The sequence below is a fragment of the Rattus rattus genome, chromosome 14, assembly GCF_011064425.1.
Source record: "Rattus rattus isolate New Zealand chromosome 14, Rrattus_CSIRO_v1, whole genome shotgun sequence".
NCBI lineage: Eukaryota > Metazoa > Chordata > Mammalia > Rodentia > Muridae > Rattus > Rattus rattus.
This window is the reverse complement of record NC_046167.1, coordinates 35,454,589-35,472,281: the sequence shown is the minus strand read 5'-3', so window position 1 is coordinate 35,472,281 and position 17,693 is coordinate 35,454,589. Positions and strand designations below refer to the sequence as shown.

The 17,693-nt window shown below is 38.1% G+C and overlaps 1 long non-coding RNA gene across 1 annotated transcript in view; it reads left to right on the top strand.

Moving 5' to 3' along the window:
- LOC116915238 overlaps window positions 1-15,735 on the top strand; it is a 31,030-nt gene extending 15,295 nt beyond the window's left edge. Inside the window, exons 2-5 of the long non-coding RNA XR_004389856.1 lie at window positions 511-540; window positions 1,619-1,760; window positions 13,072-13,390; window positions 15,418-15,735. This is a non-coding gene — a long non-coding RNA (uncharacterized LOC116915238). The remainder of the gene's footprint in view (window positions 1-510; window positions 541-1,618; window positions 1,761-13,071; window positions 13,391-15,417) is intronic.
- Window positions 15,736-17,693: the final 1,958 nt, after the last annotated feature.

The window sequence follows — 17,693 nt, the reverse complement described above, 5'->3', positions numbered from 1 at the left end:
AGATCAAACAGCATCTCATTGTTCCCTTCTGTGTCCCCATTACTTCTGTCTAGATTTTATCCTGGCCAACCCTGCACGGAGGGAGGTAGGAACGTTGGAACAGATGATGTCTTTGTGGTTCCCAAAGATCCTCAAGTAACAGTTCAGACTTCAGTCTGGAACAAAGCAATACCTCTTCCAAGTCAGTGAGATTCCCCAGAGACTGGGTTAGCAGGAAGAAGTCCATTTAAATAGAGATGCTAAATGAATGGTGCCTGTTTCAGGCATATCTGTTCTGTGCAGCTATCTCCTCCCTCTGTCTCCAGCCTCCCTGTGTCTTGAATCCCTGGCTCACTCCCCTAGGCCTTAAATCTGGTCTGATCTTGCTCTCTGACTGGAAGGAAAAGTGCACTTCACCATTGTGTATTAAATGTACAAGCTCAAGTTGCCCATCCATGTCTCCCCATTAGTCAGTGGATGCCAACTGTTAGTGGCAACCTGTTCTCGAAGGTGTTTCTGCTTTTCCCACAGTGTTTTCCCTTGAAAGGAAGGGAAATAAAAGTAAGTTTTCTAAAAAAAGGACTAGTTTCCTATATTTTTAGCATAAAATGGTACTGCAGTCTCATTCAAGTATGAATTATACTTCATTTTTTCCAAGAACATACTATGTATGTATCTATGTATAACATGTTTGAATAGTCCAAAATTGCCTTAATTTTTGCAGCATGTGAATGATTATTAATCACATTTCTATGCTTATTCGTGATTACTAATTCTTGTGTGCTCACACACAAAGTATGCCAAATGTCAAGTCAGCATCTTCCATAATTGTTCGCCTCCTTACTTTAAAAGACATGGCCTCTCACTGAACCTAGAACTCACCAACTGGCCTAGACAGGCTTGGCAGTGATCTCCAGGGATCTTCTTTCCACATGCCCATAGCTGTGACTCCAGCTGCATGCCACTGCCTTTGGTTTGTACACATGTGCTGGGTTTCAAACTCAGGTCCTCATGTTTGTACTAAAGGCACTGTCCTGCTGTTATCATCTCCCTCGCCTCTGATTCATTTTATTTAAAGTAAGTCTCATGAACAAAATCAAATATATCAGATTCAGGGAAGTCATACACAGGCAAAAAAATCCAATAGAATAAAAGATTGGTATTCTTTTCCTTTATTTCATACATATTTCTGAAGGATACTATGATTCAGGAAATGCACATGAACTATCATGACACTAAATTCATATATGTATATTTCAGACATTAGTAAAAACTATAAAATTCCTATCTGGTCAGTTTGACTGACTTAGATTTACTTAGAGTTTGTTGTATTGGAATGATGAAGTTTATTGCTTTTGTCCCTTGTTGTTCAACTTAACTACTTAACCACCAACAATTACCCAATTAAAAAAGTCAAACCAATTGCAGTGGTCTTCATTCTAATTCACTGAGGTCACATTACTAGAAATTAAGAAATCTATGCATGTGTTTGTGTGCATATATGTGTGTGTACACCAGTATGGGAGTGCATGTGTATATGTGTATGTATACATGTGGGGTCAATGGGTTGACATGAGGTTTTGGTTTTCGAGAGTCATTTTGATGGTGATAGTGATTTCTGAGACAGAGCCTCTTACAGGGATCCAGTGGCCATTGCTTGAAGCTGTGAAAGTGAAGCTTGTATTGTGTTCGAGACATCAAGACGTTGGAGATAACAGAGCAATCACAGGATATCTGTCAATACTAGCTGCAGCAGACAGGAAGCAGCTCAAGAAAGAGAAGTGTGTTGCGCTCAGAGACACTAGATGGAAACAGCCATCTAGGATTGGACACGGAGCTAAATTGGAGTTTTCTTTACTGGGTTTTGGTCTTGCTTTGGTCTAGCATTTTCTCTTTATGCACCAATCCCTCCCCTTTGCAGGAGTAATATATATTCTGGGCCATTGTACATTGGAAATACATAATTTACTCTTTTATTTTATAGAGGCTTAGAATTAAGAGATTACCTTTGGTATCAGAAGAGACTTTGGACTTCTTTTAAACAGTCCTGAGACTCAAAGGCTTTGGAAGTTGAACTAAATGCATATAACATTATGAAATAGCTAGATGGCCTAGAGAGTGAAATGCAATGGTTTACATAAATGGCCCTCGTAGGCTCATATATTTGAATGCTTAGTCCCCAGATGGTGAAACAGTTTAAGAACTGTATCACTTGGGGTGGGCTTTGAGTAATTAGAAGCCCATATCATTTTCAGTTAGTTCTTTTTCTACCTCATATTTGTGGAAAAATTGGAACTGCTGCTTTAGCACCATGCCTGCCTTCTTGTTGCCATGTGTCATATTATAACAGCATGAACTCACCTTTTGAAACTGTTAGAGCCAATAAACTATTCTAGAAGTTGTTTTGGTCATGGTCTTACCACAGCAATAGAAATGTAGCTAAGATAGTATTTATCATCTCATGCTTTCCATGGTTTTAGAGTTTCTCTTGCAGGGCTTGATGTTATTCTTGGATGTTGGTCTTGGAAAGTGATCAACTTGGTTCTTTTAGTTTTCATCTCCTGTATGACACAGCTATACCACTTCTAGGCATATGCCCAAAGGCCTCAACACCCTCCTCCACAGATACTTGCACAGCCATATTCATTGTTGCCATGAAATAGAAGCAACCTAAATGTCTTTCAACAGATTAATGAATAATGAATATGTGATGTCTATAGAAAATGGAGTAGTACTCACCTAGAAACAAAGATGAAAACATGAAATTTGCAAAGAAATGAATGGACTGAGAAATATATTGTGTGAGATAACCCAGACCAAGAAAGACAAATACTTCATGTTCTCTATAAACTTTAGTTCCTAGCTCCAAATGCCCAGATGTGAGTATACAAGAGGGTGTGTTCCAGAAACTAGAAATATATAAAGGAACCAAGGGTAGATGGGGCATTGGAGTGAAATGGCAGGACACTGAAGATATGAAGTAGGAATTAGAATAATGGGGAGAGGGTTTCTATTAGATAAGAATGTGGGTAGTCAATACATAAGGGGGAGGTAGGAAAAAGGACAAATAACATTGAGATTATTTAATAAAACACCAAAATAATTTTACTTTATATTCATTTAAGTTATAAACATATATAACACATAAAAATAAATGTGCACATATGTGTGTATCTTAAAGAATTTAAGCCATTTGGACTGATCATGTTTTTCCACAGGAATCATAGACTACAAAATTCTAGTATTGGGTATGAAAATTTTCCATTTGAATGGTTGGTCATGGTAGTCCAAGTGACTACTAAAATCATGTAGGTTACTAATTGGACTCTTTGTGGTCTCTAGGGTGTTAAGGAGAGGACCCTATTGCTAAAGACACTTTAGATATAAGACCCAGTGACTAGAGATAAATTTAACCTGAATGTCTCCTCCTTGTGGTAGTTTCCATGGTACCAGAAAATACTATGCAAGCCTCCAAAGGAGAAAAGCAATTATGCAGGTCTTTACAGGCACAATACCTATGAACCATGAGAATTACAAGCATCACAAGATATGCATAAAAGTGTAATAGGTAACACTCACATGTTGATGGCAACCAACAGTTATCTAATTAGACTCATTCAACAAAAGGAAAATCATGCCTGGTACAGGAAATCTAGGCAGATTCCCAGGCTAGCGAGGTCATGAAATCTACTGCCTCTTTGCTAGACCAGCATAATTCAGTACTACATTCTAAATTGTATCCTTATACCTAATTGTATCCAGAGACAAGCATAGCTATCACCTCCTCATCAAAGAGACCCCCCAAACAGCAAATTGACACCATCACAGAAAACCATGAGTGACATAAAACAGAGATAGCCTCAAGGGATATATCTATGTCACAATTCCTGCATCTATGGCTTAGAAAACCTTGTGGAAGAGGGGGTAAAAGATTTTAAGACTCAGAATACCATAAAGTCTCCTGTGAAATAGTCTTCACTTACAAATGGCTATGTATATATGAAAATGATGTTATTTAATCAATAGTAATATCGTTAAAATAAAGACTCAATAACCCTTTTTATGTTCAACCAACCAATTACCAGTAAAAGATGAGTCTGAAGAATCACTTTCTTTTATAATAGAAAAATAAGATTATGTATTATAAATTACCTACGAAGAACTTGAAGGAAAATTACATTGCAAACGACATAGTATTTTAGACAGAAAAAATAATTTTGAAGAAGTTCTCGTACTAAGAAATCCCAAGCTTGCTTATCTGTGATGTTAGCTCTTAAGTCAAAAAATAGCAAGCTACGATACATATAAATACAGAGGTTATTTATAGATAAAGAGATTACTGGACTGGATAGGTCTCTTGGGGAGGGGAAATAGAATAGATAGTTACAGTTATTGATGATGAGGTGTGGGTAAGGGCAAGAACTAGAGGCTAAAACAAGGAGTGGGAAAGAAGTGGAGACAACTGAGGAAATATGTGGAGGGACATCTAAAACTAAGGCCACTCGAGGGATTATATAGAAGTCTAGTATAATACAGTAGAAACTTGTGTGTGTGTGTGTGTGTGTGTGTGTGTGTGCACGTGCACACATGTGTGCGCAAGAATGGGTCTGTATTAGGTAATTTAAATCACTCTCCAATACCAGAACTCTAGCTAGTAGAAGTTGTCAAATAACAAAGGAAAGGGTTGGGGATTTAGCTCAGTGGTAGAGCGCTTGCCTAGCAAGCGCAAGGCCCTGGGTTCGGTCCCCAGCCCTGAAAAAAAAGAAAAGAAAAAAACACAAAACCGAACAAAGGAAACCTAGCCCCAACTAGACATCTCTCAGCACCAATGAAACTTTAAGTTCCAGAAATGGTTACATGCACTCGAGTTGTTGTCCATAGAGACCCATGGGAATTCCAAAACAACTGGGCTATGCTAAGGTTATTGATTGCTTTCCACACACTGACTGTAAGACTGAAGACAGACCTACTCAACTCATTGAATATGACGAAGTTGAGTGGGTGCCTACCTAACGCCTTCACCCTTACTCACTAGAGTTCATGGTTCTGGAAGGTACTCTGCACACTACCAAAGAAGAAAGGTACATATTAACTGAGCTTCAAACCCTTGTATTACAGCAGTGACCAGCCTGCAAATACACTTCTACAATCGTGACACAAAGCTTGTAAAGGCAACCAACCAGTATGTGAGTTGAGTTAAGGCCCTCTCCATGAGATGGAACCCGTACCCAATGCTTCTTGGGTGGCCAAGAATCTGAGGCTTGATAGGTCACAAACTAAGAAGAAATCTAAATACTACCAGTTTGTAGCAATAAAATTAATCTTAATGACATTTTCTACACTGTGTTGAGTCATCATCAGACGCTTCTTCCTGCAACAGATGTAGACAAATACCGAGACCCACAGCCAGACAATATGCTGAAGACATCTCTACATCTCACTGAACCTAGGAAAGTCAATTTGATGCTTACCTAGTGCTTTCAACCCTCAGACTAATTTAGTGTTCATGGTACAGAAAGGTACTCTGGCTGCTACCATACAAACACCAACCCAGTTACAAAGCATCAAGTCTCTCCTCTCAAGGATCAGGAAAGTCTATGGAGGAGGAAAGAGAAAGATTGTAAGAGCCAGAGAGGATGGAGGGCCCCAAGGAAACAAGGCCTAATTAGAGCAAGAGAGATACACATGTGAACTTATAGAGATGGTGGCAGCATATGACAGGGCCTGCATGGGGCTGTGGTAGATGGTGCCAGAGATGATAGAACTGAAAACACACTAACATCTACAACCATTTTGATAACCATTTACAAATCAGAAAATAGTTGTCTCCAACTGGGTCTCACTGGGGATACAAACCAATCTCAAGGGAAGGTCCTATACCCAGAAGTAAATGGTTAACACACAAAGAAATGAGAATGACATATTTAGAGGTCTTTTGTTTCATAATGATTTGCCAAGGCACATGATATACACATATATACATATACATATACATATACATATACATATACATATACATATACATATACATACATACATACATACATACATACATACATACATACATACGTACATATATATCATGGCTTCCAGCTTTGTAGTTTTGTGTTTTTTTATGTGATTGATTCCTTTGTGTACCAATGTGAAATGTGTGTTTCTGTACATTTTTCTTGTGCATTTTTCTTTTGTTCTTTCTCTTCTCATTTTGTTGTTGTTTATTTGCTTTTGTTTTATCTCTATTTTGTTATCAGTATTTAGATGTCTGTTTTCTAAGAGAGACAGAAAGGGTTTGGAACTAATTGGGATGGTGGTGGGGAGTTCTCAGAGAAAGTGGCGGAAGGAAAACTTGAATCAAATATAGTGTATAAAAAATCTATTTTCAATAAAGGAAAGATCGAGGGGAAAAAAGAATTCCTAGGTTTATCTGACTGGGCAGGAGGAGGAGAGATTAGACACTACAGAGTAAATAACACATTATACTGTGATGGTACGCAATGCTGTGGAGAACTTAGCAATAGGAAAGGGATCTGCAGGGCGTATTAAGGAGCACAGCTTGGATGCTGGCAGGGTCACTAACAAGTGGCATTTGAAACTGTGAGTACTCAGGTCATGTGTCTATCACAGGGAAAATGTTTCTAGATGGGGAAGAGGAAGTAAAAGTTTCTCAAAGTAGGAGAAATGTCTCAGGCAAGAGAGTTGGTATGAAAAGAGTCAAAGTTAGGGCTGGCTCATGCCATGCAATGGCCCTTGGCTCTCTGACACATGCAATGGCCCTTGGTCATCATAGGTCCAAGACTTCCAGTTGAAGGAGATGCAGCAAGGAACTGGAGATACATATTGACTACACTCACCCAATTAATCATTTCAATACTCAAAACATGAACTTTGATTTATTTATAGTATATAGTCTCACGATTTTTTTCTGCTATAAAAATTAGGAAGATTATACTAGATTTCACTTATTAATATTCAGCTTTCAAAATCATTTTTTAAAGGAAAGAAGTAGGATCAGTCAAATTAGACATCATCCACATTAGAGTTATTAACTAGTGCATTCTGATAAAGGAATAGATCTGTACATTTAGTATCTGATGATTTTTTCCTATTCTAAATCAAGGTTGAAAAGACAAACTACTCAGTAAATACTAATGCAAACTATTTGATAGATAGCTAGAATACTTCAAAATAGGTTTTAAGTCTTAAAATTTTTTCCTGATCTTTAAAATATCTATACATAAAAAATAAATTTCCCAAAGATATAGAAATCAATAAAGAGGAAATGCACATCTGCATGTGTGTATCCACATAAGTATGATAATTTGGTAGCTTAAGTGTCTAAACCCTAATGTGTAAAGACTTGGCATTCAGTGTGATTAGGATGAGATGGTGGAAACTTTCAAAGGTGGAGCCTAGCAAAGGCCTTCAGGTCACTGTGGGCATGTCGGTGAAAGGATCCAGCTTCATTTCCTTCTATCACTCTTGGTGTATGTCTGTAAGAAGGCTGGTCTCCTCTGTTATGCTTTCTTTTCATGATGTGTTGACACAGGTACAAATCTGTGTGGCTAATCAATCACAGACTAAACTATAAAACTCTCTGTCAAAATAGCTAGTGCTGTCTACGCTGACTTTTCATATGACGAAACACCAACAAGAGCACAGTGTGTCTGTCTATTCACTGTAGCGCAAAAGTCTACGAAAACATACACCCTGGTCACGACTCTCTCAAGGGAAATGGTAAACACTGAGTCAACTGCAGTGTACGAATATAAGACGATCAATTAAAGGTAAAATTTGAAATAAATCCCACATTAAATAGGATTAGTAGTTAGAAGTTAATTTACTTGAAAGATAAACTATTGTTAAAATTACGAAAAGCTGACTTGATAGAAAACCAGAATCTAAAGGAAATATTCATGCAAAAGCTTATCTAATTATATGGATGAATTAAAATATATGAAGGAAAAGACAATAATATTGCTTTTCCAAATAGCAAAGTGACAAAATAAGTGAAAATATTTAAAGCTGGCAGATTAAGGGAGTAAAAGGGTTATTTATTTATCCAGCATTTCTATAGCTTGTATTTCTCAGACACTTCTACAAAGATTTTAAATCTCTTTTTACTTGGTGCATTTGAGAGATGATCCAATTGGTAAGCAGGAATAAAAATGGAGTCATTGGAGTAGAATAAAGTAAAAAGAGACTCAGAACTTACTATTTGGAAACTAGTCTTTTAATCCAATGAGTTAAAATATATTTCATTCAATTTATAATGTTTGCAAAATATCGAAAAATAGTCTTAGTTCCACAACATATCAAAATTAAATTCTAAATAGATTTGTTTAAATAATTATTAGTCATTTAAAATATTGTCTTTGATCCTTTGGTGGATAGTTTACTGTTTGAGTATTTTGCCAAAATTTTTCAAGCATTATCTAAAGTAGGAAAAAAATAGAAACTCCAAATGAAAGTCAATATGAGTTTAGTTGGAATTTTAGGTGTTTATCAATAAAATAGAATTCATGTGACTATTAACGTGATGGAGGCACGTCTGGAGGTACGTGGGAGACTTCACCCCATGCTCACACACCAGAAGGGAGAGGGAAAGTTAAATTTAATGGAGGAAGTTGTGCATTTTTGTTCTTTTCAAGACAAAGCATACAAAAATAATAATTACATTAATTATAGTAATTACAAAAGTCGTTATTTGTTACTATGAGTCAGGTAGTATTTTATGTGCCTTACCTCTCAACAACCCCAACAGTTTCCCAGTCTATGGGGCCGCTGTGCTGGAAAGTCTCAATTGCCTGTAGTAAGAGGAGCTACATTCAAATCAGACAGTCTGGCCTCAAATTCTGTACCGACGACTTCTGTAGGCTGTGGATTCCCACAACATACGCTTTTAAATATTTTCTGGGTACAAAACAAAATAAAAATTTGTAGTTACCCGTGGTAGATGAATAAGAATTATATCTTGGAATATATGGCCCATATTGTCACTTTATATCAAACTTGCAAATTCATTTGAATTTACTTTTTTTTGTGCATGTTCTCGCTTTTTTTACACGATTAATCAAAAACGAAGAAAGTTTTCTCTTTTAAAATTTATTTGCTTTTGTTCTTTAATCTTTTTTTACAGTCTAGACTTCATCCGCCTCCCAGTCTGCCCCACCACCACTCCTCATACCTCCCCCTACCTATATGTAAAAGGATGCTCCCACCCCAACCCCAACCTCACCAGATCTTCCCACTCCCTGATGTCTCAAGTCTCCACTGAGGCCAGACCAGGCAGTCCTCGGCTGTATATTTGTTAGGGTCCTCATATCAGCTGGTGTATGCTGCCTGAGTGGTGGCCCAGTGTCTGAGAGATCCAAGGGGTCCAGGTCACTTGAGACTGCTGGTCTTCCCAAGTGGCCTAAAGGAAAAGAGACCCCCTCTGATCTAAGTATCTCTCTAGGGCACACAGATCAATGAAAGTGGAAGCTGCTGAACCTGAGAGCAAACAGCAGGCCGTTTGCCACCGAACTCCTTTCTGGAGCCAAGGGATGGGATTAGCCTGCTGGGCAGAACCTGGGTGCCAATCTCTTCCCTATCAGCAGAGATCAGAGTGGGTTACTGTCCTTCCTATCACCTCTTCCATCTATTGATCATGTCCTCTTTTTTCTGTGTGTCTGACACCACGATACCCAGGAGCTCAGAAAGCTGCTGGACTCAGGCTGCTCATTTACCCTCCCCTGGGAAGGGAGGTCTGGAAGTGAGCACTGATTGGCTCAGTCCCTGGCAGAGGGCTTGGTTTCTTTGGCAAGGAAGAAGTCACTATAAGTCTCCAGATAGGGGCAAGTTTGCCACCTTCAAAGGAAAGTTAACCAAGCCCTTCTCGGGAGAACTCAGGTGTCAAGCATGCCGCAAGCCCTTGGCTGCTACCTGAAACCTCCAGAATGCTGCATTGTTCGTCCTAGGCTTCTGAGGGTGAAATAGATCTAACCATTATTAGGTGGACACAGAACTAAAATCGGTCCTTTTGTGATCTATAATTGGTAGGAACTGATAAAGTTCCTGGGGGTGAAAAAAAAAGTCAGACTTGACAAAGTTCCAAGTCATCTCACCCATGTCCAGCTGAGGAGAGATTTCTTGGTGTTTTGTCTCAATTTCTCTAGATAGTGTAAGGAATGGGTACAAATCCAGATTATCAGTGCATCTGCTACTTGAACCCTCAACGTCAGGGAAAAGCTACAAAGAGAACTTTTTCCACAATGTTTATAAATTGTGTTAATACAAAGAGGTTCTCCTAGTATCTTCTAACAGTGAGCTATCAGGGTGAAAATGTTTATTTACAAGATCAGGTTATGAGAATAAAGTTCAAAGCCAGATGACATGAATTTAAGAAGAAATGTTTTGAAAAAAGTAATAGATAAAGCATTTGTATGTCATTTTTTCTCTGGTTGTTTCATAAATTGTGTTTCTCTTTTGGAAGTCAAGGTTAATCTCTTGATATGACTTTTATAAGAAACTATTGACATTTGTCTAGGGCATTGGTGCTAAACTGTTTAGTCTCCGAACTTCTTTGCATGATTAAAAATTACTGAAGACCTTGAAGGGTCTTTGCTTATATGAGTCTGTTGTCTAAACTTAATCACAACCAAAATGTAGTTTAAACGAAGAATTAATTAAAAACCACTAGTAACACTATCACACTCAGTTAAATACTACCAATGCTCACTTCAGCAAGACTGACAGCCCGATGCCTTCATGTACAAGCTCACAAAAGAAGGTAGGGGACGTCATGTGCACCTCGCCTACGTATGATGGACAGAAAGATGAAGGGCACAGTCATATACAGGTGTGTTCTATGGTGCTATGCAGCCTAAGGAAAATCCACTACAAACTCTTATAAAAATGACATTTTAAAATAGTAGTGCCTTCTTATTGTTAGTCTGTTCATGGATCCGACTGTAAAGATATGCCTCTCCCTGAGAGTTTCAGGTACCCACAGGTATCTTCAGGCCACATGGTGAGAACTGCCAGTCTAAACAAACCAGCCAATAAATGAGGTGAGATTAGGGAAAAAAACACTGGAGTTCTTGATCGAATATGATAACAATAATGTATTATTTCCATGAAAAAGTTACTCACTAGAAGATGCGTAGTACCTTGCTTTAAGTGAGGTAAATTATGATTTTGAGACTCAAACCATGTAAAGGTCTGTTTTGAGAAAATCAGGGGGGAAAAACATACATCAATATCACTAACAGCCAGATGCCTTCACGCACAGGCTCACGGTTAATGGTGAGGCAATCTGGGAACTTCTGGTCAATTAGATAATTGAGAGTTTATGAGCTGTTCAAAATTAGAAGTCTAATGAAATTTTTCTTAGAATACGTGCTGTATTAGGAGCAATTGTGTCAAGGTTATTTGCATAAACAATACTTTAGGTTTAATTCATCTACAGGTTGAATGGGACAGATCAGGTCTTTGGGGATAAGCTTATTTTTATCTCTCAAGGATTTATGGAGAATGACAAGAAAATAGATAGAATGGGCCACTGTGAGATTAGTGCAATTAAATGCTAGATTTATTTGCTTATTTCTGGGATTGGTTCATTTTTGGAAGTATCTTTGTGGGATAACTGTAATGTTAATGTCCAAGATCTGACCTTCAGGGGATATATGGACCACACAGGGATCCAATCTTCAGGGATTCTATGTACCACACAGAGAGTTGAAAATAGGAGTAAGCAGTAAGAGTTTTAATACATTAAGATCCAACAATTTTTCACAAGGCGATGCATCTGAAACACAAATTGGCATATGGCAAGCGAGCCCTAATAAACTTTATAAAACATTAGATTATTTATAATAGCAATTTTTCTCCTGGAAACTAAAGAGCAGTGAGTTAGCTGAACAATCATCTCAAATAATAAGAACATACACATGCAGACCCATGTGTACATATATGAACACTTACACACATGGAAATGCACATATTCAGCTACATATATATTTATATATGCATACAAAATTGATACACATGCAAATGAATGTGCTTGTACAAATATACTTATACACACAAACTAAGAAGAGTGTTGTAGATAAGAGAGCGGTAAGTTTTCAGCACAATAATCCTAAATAATAAAATATACACATACACTTATACATGGATAAATGGGCATTCTACAGCATAACAATCTCAACCAATAACACTTACATAAGTACATAATATTAATAGACACACATATATATGTATACATGCATATATACGTATATGAGGTGGCTATTCCTAGTTGTCAACCTGACTCTATCTGGAATGAACTACAATCCAGAACTGGAAGGCTCACCTTTGATCCTGATCTTGAGGCTGGGAGATACAAGTTTCTGACCTGGATCTTGGTTTGGAGATCTGCAGGCAAAGTGGCTATGAATCCCAGGAGCTTAAGGCAAGAAGATCTTTGAGTTCAAGGTCACCTGGGACAAAGCAAGTCCCAGACCCAGGCATGGTGGTGCACACCTTTAATCTGGGACACACCTTCTGCTGGAGACTTACATAAGGACATTGGAAGAGTCCCTCTTCTTTTGCCTGCCTGCCTGCCTGGTGGGACTGGGCCACCACTAGACCCTTGGACTTCCATTCACAGCTGCTGCTGATCATTGTTGGAGAGTGGGACTACAGACTGTAAATCATCGACCAATTCTCTTACTTTATAGAGACTACCCATAAGTTCTGGGACTCTAGAGAACCCTGACTAAGACAATATACAAATACATACACATTCACATATACACTTACACACACATACATACACATACACATATATGCATATGACTACGCATACACATATACACATATACACATACACACACAAACACAAACACACACATGAACCAAAACCCTACATATAGTTCTTAAAGAAATTTGTGTTTGTCCAGTACCAGACTTATTTAAGCTTCTAAATCCTATAAAGTCTTTATGTTGACATAATACCAAAATATTTCTCTGATCTTTTGAATAAATATATACTCATTACTTATAAAACTTTTTGCAAAAGTTTAGTAACCCAAAAGCATAAATTATAAACAAATATAATGATTTTTTTTGCAGAGTTTGGAGTGTTTAATGTGACCACATGGCTGAAATTCAAGCTCATTGTTTGATGCTTAGAAATACTCCAGGAATCCACTCCATCTCCACCCTCCCATCTGCTCCAAAGAACAGAACATTCTTCAGTCCCGAGGACCTGAGGATTCTGACTCCTGACTCCATCAAAACAAAAAGATGATACTGACAAAAGTTCTCTGACATCTGGGATTTGGGTTTGCAAGGTAGAAGAGGAGGTATACTTTTAGGATTGCAAGTGGAAAAACTGCAAGAGAAATCTCTCAGAGAAATACAGAACCATTGTTCAGCTAACGATGCCAAGGTGCTGTAAAAGGACATAACTGCACTATTTTCTTTGCTACAAAAAAAAAAAAAAAAAAAAAAAAAAAAAAAAAGCCCTCTCAGGTGAGAGGTGAGGTCAAGACTGTGGTAGCAAGCCAGACTATATTTGCTGACTCTAGGTTTGTTTCAAGTGAAGTCTTCAAGATAATAACTTAACAGAGATAAATGATGCTTAACACACACACACACACACACACACACACACACACACACACACACAAATTCCTAAATATTTCCTGTTACTGCAAGAAGAGACCTTAAAGATGGACATTGCTTTATAAAAGGACTCTGACCCAGGCAGTCTGGGCTTGCAGTAACTTTCTGGCTCTGGGATAACCACTCCAGAGAACTGCTTGTGACACTGAGGACAGAAATATGAATGTCTTGCAGTTGTAGAACATTCCCCCAAATCACAATGAGCTTTAGCAATGTGCATAGATTATCTTATTTCTCAGTGTCTTGAGAGCTGCTCAGGGAACTAGGACTTGTATCTCTGGCTTTTGTGTCTCTGTGCTTCCTCTAATAAATCTTGATAATCTTAATTAAAACATGCTTAGAATTTGGTGAATGAGATTAATGCTTATCCCAGTAAGCATACAACATTTTCTAGTTTTTAAAATACAGTGAGCTATTAATCATTTTCAAAGGAAGGAAGTTAACTAGCCTGTTTCTGTGTCAGGAGCTCTGTAGCTCTTGTCTATGTTCACATTTCACCTCAAGGTTTGCTTTGACTCTCCAGGTTATGCAACAGGGACCTATTATCTTAAAACCACAAGAATGAAAAACTAAGGGCCGAGAGAATGTTTCTGTGTTACACATAAGCCCGTTGTTTTATACAACACACACTATTATCTGTAATTTTGCTAGGTCTATTTGAATATAATAAGAAAAGTTCGCAATATTTTGTGCATCTCAGCTCTGGTTAAGATAGCTGTTACAATTCAAACTACTCAGTTCTTCAAAATTCTGCATTTCTGGGTTTTACCATACAAAAAAATCAGTTAGAAAACACAAGGACATAATTATCTCAAGTGAATAAAGTTTGGGGTTATCAAAACTTCTAGATTAAACAACATAGCTCTTATTCCCTGAAATCAAGCAGGATAGAATTACGGTCAGGTTGGCCAGGAGGGTGCAGGCTAGGCAGTCTCTAAGGTCTGTCAGCAAACTGTATTCTACAGGCTCAGCATTGTACCTCGGATTGACAATGAATAATTCTAGGTTCTTTAACTGCCAGGTCAGAAATGAATATTTTATTCCTGGGAATACAAAGAAATAGATTGCATATCATAAAGCAATAGATTGGCAACTTTCTTTTTTCTGTATGAGCTTAGTTAAACCACATCAAACACTTATCTCCCACTAGCTGTAGCAGGATTTCATATTTTCACTTTTGATTTTCAATGTACTTTCTTTCCCAAGGTTGAGAGAAACAGCAGCCATTTAAATAAAAGTTCCATAAATGTTGGATAGGAAAGCTGTAGATGGAAAACCAAAAGTAATCTCTAGTCTTGCTTTTACTAACATGGTCCGTTCTGTCCATTATGGGTAAGGAAGTCTTCATGAGAGCTAAAATGTTGTTTCTGTGGTTTGATATTGGTCACAGGAGAGCTTTAGGTTAAGGAATAGAGGATTGACAGTTGTGTTTCTCAACACACGTTAATACACATTCTATGTAGCTGTGCTAGTCTGCTTTCTGCTGCTGTGATGAATACCATGACCAAAAGCAATATCTGAGGAAAGAATTTGTTTCAGCTTACAGATTAGAGTCCGTCATCAATGGAAGTCAAGATAAGAGCTTGAAGCAGAAACCACAGAGGCAGTTGCTTTTTTGGCCTTTTGCTGCATGAACTCTCAGAGCATTCTGCATGGAGACATACAATAGGTATCGGCTGATCAACTCGACATATTAAATGAAGATGTATTCACTGAAGATGCATACAATCTGATTGTATAGTGGATAAATGTGTGATAATACAGGGTTTTATTTTGTTCCCTTTCCTCTAGGAGTACAGAAGACAACTTCATGAATATTTCCCAGCAATGCCCAAGTTAATATGTTCTGGTGTGCTGGAGGCTATAACCACTAGGGAGTCATCATGGGAAGAGTGGCCACACAAATTCAGACCACACAAGACTTCAACCTGGGCCCTGAGCAGGTCAAAGACTCGCCACACATTTACATTTCCTCAAGAATAAATTGATTGTTGAACTGTACTTTAGAATTGTAATTGGAAAATTGATAAAGCTCATTTCATAATATTTTTCCATCATGTGCTTCAGCTAGTAGAAATGTAGAAATGCACAATTAAATGATGGCTAGCAAATACTTGCAGACCAGTTGTTTTAAAAACAATTTTTAATGTTTTCCTTTTTATTAAAAAGTTAAGTATTAAAGTTTAAACTTTATGTTTGTGTATTTCATTTTTTTCATTAAAAATTATTTCAAGACTGAATATTTTAAAAGAAATTGGTACAGTACAATATATGCAGTATTATAGCACTTATGGCTTTCTTTTTTATTGAATATTTTTTATTTATATTTCAAATGCTATCCCCTTTCCTGGTTTCCCATCCATAAATCTCCTATTCCGCTCCCCTCCCCCTTCTTCTATGAGGGTGTTCCTCTACCCAAACACCCACCCTTTCCTGCCTCCCTGCTCTGACATCCCCCTACACTAAGGGGTGGGGTGGTCTAGCCTTGGAATGACCAAGGGCTTCTCCTCCCGTTGGTACCCAACAAGGATACATATGCAGCTGGAGCCATGGGTCTGTCCATGCATACTCTTTGGATAGTGTTTAGTCCCTGGGAGCTCTGGTTGCTTGGTATTGTTGTTCATATGGGGTTGCAAACCCCTTCAGCTCCTTCAATCCTTTCTCTAACTCCTCCAAAGGGGACCCCATTCTCAGTTCAGTGGTTGGTTGTGAACATTTGCCTCTGAATTTGTTATGCACTGGCAGAGTCTCTCAGGAGGCTCCTGTCAGCATGCACTTCTTAGCATCAGCAATATTGTCTGAGTTTGTTGGCTGTATGTATATGGGCCGGATCCTCAGGTAGGGCAGGCTCTGAATGGCCATTCCTTCAGGCTCTGCTCCAAACTTTGTCTCCATATCTCCTCCTATTAATACTTTTGTTTCCCCTTCTAAGAAAGACTGAAGCATCCCCACTTTGGTCATTCTTCTTCTTGAGCTAAAGGTGGTCTGTTGAGTATATTTTGAGTAATCCAAGTTTTGGCCTAATATTCACATATCAGTGAGTACATACCATGTGTGTTTTTCTGTAATTGGGTTGCCTGACTCAGGATGATATTTTCTAGTTCCATTCATTTGCCTATGGATTTCATGAAGTCATTGTTTTTAATAGCTGAGTAGTACTCCACTGTGCAAATGTGCCACACATTTTCTATATCCATTTCTCTGGTGAAGGATATCTGGATTCTTTCCAGTTACTGGCTATTATAAATAAGCCTGCTATGAACAAAGTGGAGCATGTGTCCTTGTTATATGTTGGAGCATCTTTTGGGTATATGCCCAGGAGTGGTTGGTATAGCTGGGTCCTCATGTAGTGCAATGTCCAATTTTCTGAGGAACCTCCAGACTGATTTCCAGAGTGATTGTATCAGCTTGCAATCCCACAAACAATGGAGGAGTGTTCCTCTTTCTCCACATCCTCACCAGCATCTGTTGTTCCCTGAGATTATTATCTTAGCCCTTCTGACTGGTGTGAGGTGGAATCTCAAGGTTGGTTTGCTTTGCATTTCCCTGATGACTAAGGATATTGAACATTTTCTTACGTATTTCTTAGCCATTCAATATTCCTCAGCTGAGAATTCTTTGTTTAGCTATGTACCTCATTTTTTAATAGGGTTATTTGGCTCTCTGGAATCTAACTTCTTGAGTTCTTTGTATATTTTGGATCCTCCATAGGATGTAGGATTGGTAAAGATCTTTTCCCAACTTGGTTGCTATTTTGTCCTAATGACAGTGAGCTTTGCAGTTTTATGAGGTCCCATTGGTTGATTCTTGATCTTAAAGCATAAGCCATTGGTGTTCTATTCAGGAAATTTTCTCCAGTTCCCATGTGTTTGAGATTCTTCCCCACTTTTTCTTCTATTACTTTGAGTGTATCTGGTTTGATGTGGAGGTCCTTGATCGACTTGGACTTGAGCTTTGTACATGGTGATAAGAATGAATCGATTTGCATTCTTCTACATGCTGACTTCCAGTTCAACCAGCACCATTTGCTGAAAATGCTATCTTTTTTCCACTGTATGGTTTTAGCT